The sequence below is a fragment of the Squalius cephalus genome (assembly GCF_949319135.1).
Source record: "Squalius cephalus genome assembly, chromosome: 8".
In the NCBI taxonomy this organism is placed as follows: Eukaryota; Metazoa; Chordata; class Actinopteri; order Cypriniformes; family Leuciscidae; genus Squalius; species Squalius cephalus.
In genome coordinates, this window is record NC_137129.1 from 37,145,943 (window position 1) to 37,153,441 (window position 7,499).

Here is a 7,499-nt window from a genome sequence, read left to right on the forward strand (position 1 = left end):
GACTGACTGGGTCACAAAGCCCAATGCATATTTATATTCTACCTGTATAATAATAATACATACCTATTGGGGAAGATTTGAGATACCATACGATATATAAGCTACATTGTGTAAAGGATCTCAGACGGGGGAGGAAAAGAAGAGATTTATGATACACAACAATCTATTATGGGGCTGAACATAACGGCACAATCAAAGGAAGGAAATGGTCTGGAAATTCTGTTCTTCATGCTGCAGTGATTCATCCTTCTGAGGGAAAGACCTCTACATCATCAACCTAAACTGATTTGGAATCAGAAAGATAAATGGTGATATTGTGGCTCCTTCATTGTAAACTGGACTCCGGAGATCACTGAAGCTGGTCAAGAAAAGGAAATGACATAACCTATAAAGCCTAACGTACTGAGATGGGACCAAGATCTTGACTGAGCACAGATATTAAAAATGATAAAGGCAGAAATGTTGTCATGTAATATTTCAGTTCAAAATTATAGCAGATGACGCAAAATTAAGACCCATTTGCTAATTTGACTAATTTTGTAAAAGTTGTGTTTTATTTTTCCCAACAGACATTGCCTGGGCATTTTTTACTTTCATTAAAACATTTAAATAACATGAGGCAGGCTGTTCAGGCATGTTTCACCGAACCATGATTTCCCAGAATGGCCTTTTTTTTTTTTTTTTTTTTGTTCCTTCATTTTCCCCCTTTTCCCTCTTGTGTCTCATTTCCCATTTTGCCACCGGCAGTCTCTCTCTTTTTTTTGTCTATTTTCCCTTCCCAGAGAGCTATGCATTGACACAGTCCAGCCCAAGGGGTGTAGTGTGGTCTGCAACACTCCTCTATACAGTAGCTCACCCTGGTCAAGGTTGCACTGAAAAGCTTGTCTGCATTCCCCAAATCCTTAGCGAGCAGGTTGCCAGGAGTCGTTTTCATTGCTCTTTTTAAACTCTACTGCTGGTATTCCTTAACAAAACACTGGCCTCTTTGCAGTTGCTTTGGTTTAAGATTGCTGGTGTGAACCTGAAAGTTTGAACCTTGAGCAAGACACTTAAAGAGTTAGTTCACCCAAAAAAGTAAATTCTGTCATCATATATCATATCTAATCCATATGAATGGAGCGGTTTAGTTACATTTTCTGAAGAGACTAAATTGCTTTATATGATGAACAGGTCTATCAAATGGTCTGCGTAACACGAGAATGAACCACATTGGTTCTTACAGAAGCTCAAACATGTTGCGTAACACGAGAATGAACCTCATTGGTTCTTGTTGAAGCTCAAACGTGCTGCGTAACACAAGAATGAACCTCATTGGTTCTTGCTGAAGCTCAAACGTGCTGCGTAACACAAGAATGAACCTCATTGGTTCTTGCTGAAGCTCAAACGTGCTGCGTAACACAAGAATGAACCTCATTGGTTCTTTTTGAAGCTCAAACGTGCTGTGTAACACGAGAATGAACCTCATTGGTTCTTTTTGAAGCTCAAACGTGCTGCGTAACACGAGAATGAACCTCATTGGTTCTTACAGAAGCTCAAACGTGCTGCGTAACACGAGAATGAACCTCATTGGTTCTTGCTGAAGCTCAAACGTGCTGCGTAACACGAGAATGAACCTCATTGGTTCTTACAGAAGCTCAAACGTGCTGCGTAACACGAGAATGAACCTCATTGGTTCCTGATGAAGCTCAAACGTGCTGCGTAACACAAGAATGAACCTCATTGGTTCTTTTTGAAGCTCAAACGTGCTGCGTAACATGAGATTGAACCTCATTGGTTCTTACAGAAGCTCAAACGTGCTGCGTAACACGAGAATGAACCTAATTGGTTCTTACAGAAGCTCAAACATGCTGTGTAACACGAGAATGAACCTCATTGGTTCTTACAGAAGCTCAAACGTGCTGTGTAACACGAGAATGAACCTCATTGGTTCTTACAGAAGCTCAAACGTGCTGTGTAACACGAGAATGAACCTCATTGGTTCTTGCTGAAGCTCAAACGTGCTGCGCAACACGAGAATGAACCTCATTGGTTCTTACAGAAGCTCAAACGTGCTGTGTAACACGAGAATGAACCTCATTGGTTCTTGCTGAAGCTCAAACGTGCTGCGTAACACGAGAATGAACCTCATTGGTTCTTGCTGAAGCTCAAACGTGCTGCGTAACACGAGAATGAACCTCATTGGTTCTTACAGAAGCTCAAACGTGCTGCGGAACATGAGAATGAACCTCATTGGTTCTTGTTGAAGCTCAAACGTGCTGCGGAACACGAGAATGAACCTCATTGGTTCTTGCTGAAGCTCAAACGTGCTGCGTAACACGAGAATGAACCTCATTGGTTCCTGATGAAGCTCAAACGTGCTGCGTAACACGAGAATGAACCTCATTTGTTCTTTTTGAAGCTCAAACGTGCTGCGTAACATGAGAATGAACCTCATTGGTTCTTACAGAAGCTCAAACGTGCTGCGTAACACGAGAATGAACCTAATTGGTTCTTACAGAAGCTCAAACATGCTGCGTAACACTAGAATGAACCTCATTGGTTCTTACAGAAGCTCAAACGTGCTGCGTAACACGAGAATGAACCTCATTGGTTCTTGCTGAAGCTCAAACGTGCTGCGTAACACGAGAATGAACCTCATTGGTTCTTACAGAAGCTCAAACGTGCTGCATAACACAAGAATGAACCTCATTGGTTCTTGTTGAAGCTCAAACGTGCTGCGGAACACGAGAATGAACCTCATTGGTTCTTGCTGAAGCTCAAACGTGCTGCGTAACACGAGAATGAACCTCATTGGTTCCTGATGAAGCTCAAACGTGCTGCGTAACACAAGAACGAACCTCATTGGTTCTTTTTGAAGCTCAAACGTGCTGCGTAACATGAGAATGAACCTCATTGGTTCTTACAGAAGCTCAAACGTGCTGCGTAACACGAGAATGAACCTCATTGGTTCTTACAGAAGCTCAAACGTGCTGCGTAACACTAGAATGAACCTCATTGGTTCTTACAGAAGCTCAAACGTGCTGCGTAACACGAGAATGAACCTCATTGGTTTTCGCACGTCAAGCAAAAATGCTTGAGCTTCCGTTTACCACAACTGATGTGTGAGTTGACGAATGTTTATATGTGAATAAAGCCTAAATTAAATCTGTTCATCATATAAAGCGATCGTGTCTCTTCAGAAAATGTGGATTAAAACCTCGCAATTCATATGGATTAGATTTACAATCTCTTTATGAAATTTTTGAAGCGTCAAAGTGTCAGTTGCGTAGCTGTCAATGGAGGGAAAGATCTCTCAGATTTCATCAAAAAATCTTAATTTGTGTTTCTGAAGTTGAACGAAAGTCTTATGGGTTTGGAACGACATGAGGGTGAATAATTAATGACAGAATTTTCAGTTTTTTGGGGTGAACTAACCCTTTAACCTGTAATAAATGTGTTGTGTGTTGCTTTGGATAAAAGTGTTAGATAACTACTTAGACATTTACAGAAGAATTTCTGGTAATACGTACCAAACAAGTCTGCATGTATTCAGTGGTGCAGCAGTGTTCGTCCTGAGGTTAATTTAGTCTCACACTGTTGTGTTGAGACAGTCGCTGAGAACAGCACCATTTCCATCAGACCATGACCCTGTAAGAAGTATAAAAAGTTTCAAAGAATAGTTCAGGCAAAAAGAGCTGAGCTCCATAAATGCTGTTTTGCTCTGTCGTAGCTCTAAAATAGTTTTTGTTCATATTCATGCAAATATGGCTGGTCAGGTTTGGCATCAGCAACATCAAAAGTCATCGGTTCTGACTTCTCGACCAATTGTCATTGACGTCAAACCTTACGCGACGTGTCATGACATTTAAAAAGATGCAAACATGAATGTGGTTTGAAAGCTGCGATGGAGGGCAAGATGTTATGGTGCTTTTTGTCATTATTGGAGCTCCTGTTTTATTCTTGGATTATTTATTTCTTTAAATTGTAATAGTATTTAATAAGGTTTTAGAAGCTTAAAAGTCTCTTTTTCACCAAGGCTGCCATGTATTTCAAAAATACAATCAAACATTTATTGATGTAAAAGCTGAATTTTCAGCATCATTACTCCAGACTTCAGAGTCAAAAATTCTTCAGAAATCATTCTAATATGCTGATTTGCTGCTCAAGAAACATTTCTTATTAGTATCAATGTTGGAAACAGCTTAATATTTGTGCGATACATTTTTTTAGGATTCTTTAATGAATATAAAGTTTATGCAAAAGCATCTTTGCTGAAAAATAAAATAAAAAACCTTACTGACTCTAAACTTCTGAAATGTAGTATAAATTATTAGTGTATTATTATTATTATTATTATTCTACTGTAGCAGAGCAATTACAGTATCTATAATATTTTGGTGTAAACCTGCTTACCATGGTAAATGTTTGTAAGGGCCTTATAGTGCATCTCTTATCATACAATTCTCAGAACAGCCATAAACATTTTCCTTTTTTTTTTTTTCTTATTGTTTCTTTTGAAATGTGTTTATATTTTGAAGCAGTTCACTTTATTGAACCTTTAATTAAAGCCATATCTCACTGTAGGAGTCAAGAAACGGCCATTTATTTCCTGTTTTTATGTTTTAGATATTTTTACCCTCTTCTTTCCTCCTATAGCTCACATCTTAATTTCTAAAGTGTCTCTCCCACAAGCTTTGGCATATTCCCTTAAGAAGGTCTTGTGCCAAATTCAACTTTTTGTGGATCCCACATCACATCAGAGCTGTTCACACCTCCTCTCTCCTTTCTCTCTGTCTCCTCTGGGGATTTTACAGCTGCTGTTTCTTCTGTCTCTGCTCTTGATCGCACGAGGTGGTGAGGTCTTCATCACTAAACCCAGTGGATGGCATGAAAAGAAATGTTGAAAGGCTGGATTGAATCCAAACCAGCTTTCAGGAGGCAGTTAAGGTCAGATCCGGCGAGACTCACTTCACTGAGCTGAGGTAAAACAGTTCAAGAGAATATTACAGCCATATTAATGTTATTCTTTATGTGTCTAAACATAAGCTATAAAATCACATGAGCCAGCTGAGTGTAACCATGAGTTTTACAATGCTTAAGGGTTATCGTGAGGCTTATTGCTACTATAAAACAACAGCAACAATCATGTGATGAAAGACACCAGTGTTCAATAAAAAATAAAAAAAAACAATTAATTTGCAAACGAATTGTTCATTAGCATAAAATTAGTTCATATGAGATATACGAAGTTGGGGCATTGATATAGAATTTATGTATCAGATTTTACAATGACTTTAAAATGTGGATCATCCAATCAGAATTTAGAGACAGAACTATCGGTTATTAACATAAATATTCTTTGAACAATCCATTGACAAAATATTACATTACGGTAGGAAAATGGGTTGTGAATATCGTTTTACGTTTTAAGTCTTTAAGACACTGTGATTTAAACTGAGAGTTTAAATCTCAGAAATGGAGAAATAGAGCTTGTGAACAACAAAGAGGTAAACAGATTTGTTGACTTATTTTGAAGGATTATTCCTGATCATTCCACAGTTAATGTTCTCTGACTCTTGGAGGACTGATCCTCCCCGACTCTTCATTTGTAATCAGTGCAGACTCTCAATCTAGTTTATTACTGATATTAATTTAGATTAAACAGAGGAGTGAACTCATTAACATGACTTCATAACTGTCAACTCTTGAAAAAGGATGTTGTGTGTCTCTCTGTGTGTTATGGCATGTGGTGTATTGATTTGTGTGCATGTAATGTATAGGCTGTAATATGTGAGTGTGTGTGTGTTGTTGTGAGTGCTTTGGGTAATGTGTGTGTATCTGTACATTGTGTAATAATGTATTTACATATGAATAATAGAGACTGTGGTCTTTTTTTCAGTTAATTTCATTTCATTTTATCATTTTTTTATTCTAGTTAATTTTGTTTAATTCTGTTTAATTTCATTGTATTTGATTTTATTCTATTTTTTCCAGGTAATTTCATTTCCTTCTATTCTATTCTATTCTATTCTATTCTATTCTATTCTATTCTATTCTATTCTATTCTATTGTTTCTTTTTTTTAATTCTATTCTATTTTATTCAATTTAATTGTATTCCAGTTAATGTCATTCTATTCTATTTCATGTTTTATTTTATTTTACTTCATTCTATTTAATTTAATTTAATTCTGTTCTATTCTATTCTTTATTATTATTATTATTATTATTTTATTTTACTCTGGAAGCAGTTACTGTAGTCATTTGAGCTCTTGAGCTAAAGTTACATTGATTGGAACTATAGATTGAATAGTGAAAATACATTTTGAAGACATGTTAAAATAATAGCTCCAAGTAAGATTAGTTTAATATCGAAAAACATAGAAAGGCACAGAGTTTCTGAGTTTAGTTTAATCTACCACAACTCCAAGTGTTCAATATCTCCACTGAGGTGGAAACACTTGCTGCCAGTCACCACATTAACACATATTTTTGCTGTCAGTTTGCTGTTGTCAGCATATAGCAGCTCGAAAGACATTAATGTATCCTATGCAGCGTAAAGATATTAGTGACGGCCATTCCATGACCCCGCTAACCCTGTGAAACCGATCTTAGAGTGAAGGACTCTTCATTTACAGGCGCTGCTATGATAACCTCGCCGTACGATACACCGAGGGCTCCTTTTTTTTCTCTTGTAGATTGGTTATTGATTTCTATTTTTTTTCTCTGCCTGTTCTGCTCACTGACCAATTTTATTCACCCCTCCCTCCAATCCAGCCATCTCTCGCACTGACCGTACACGTCTGGTTTCCACTGCTATCCCGTTGCATGAAATATACTAAAAATAATTCTCTGTGTCATCTGGCCGGCCCTTTGCTCATAAATAACGATCATTTCAGAAGTCAGCCCATTGAGCTCTGTAAAGCAATATTTTCTGAAGCATTTATTTCCCGTTTTCTCTGGACTGCTCTCATTTATCATGAGCCATGAAGGTAGCGGCTCCTTTCTCCATAGAAGCAGACGGGCGATATTCCACTCTCTGAAATTGTTGTCCCCTCAACATTGGCCTTATTTCAAGCACAAGTCCAACATGAAATAGAAAACCATTTTTTTCCCCCTCATGCCAGCCAGGTGTGAAGTGAGTGAAACTAATGGCTGATGCTTTGTTTCGGGGACCTGTATTTTGAAGGTACGGTCCCGAGGGGGATGGTTCCTCTCACTGGTGTCTGGGGACAGAGCCCATCTGTGACCGCACTTGTGGGAATTACACTGACACTTCATGTGCCTCTGTGCTTGAATAAACTGAATGAATACAATAGAAGTAAAAAATCTGAGACTGTATTGAATCCAAGAAGGTTCAGTCCTGCAAATGTATGTCTGTCTCTGTGTGTCTGTCTGTCTAATGCACTTTTGTGATTTTTTTTTTTTTTCTCTTTTTCTTTCTTTCATTTTTCTCTTTCTTGATTTTTTTCTTCTGCACTTTCTTGATTTTTTGATTATTGTGCCTACAGGTAACTTACAA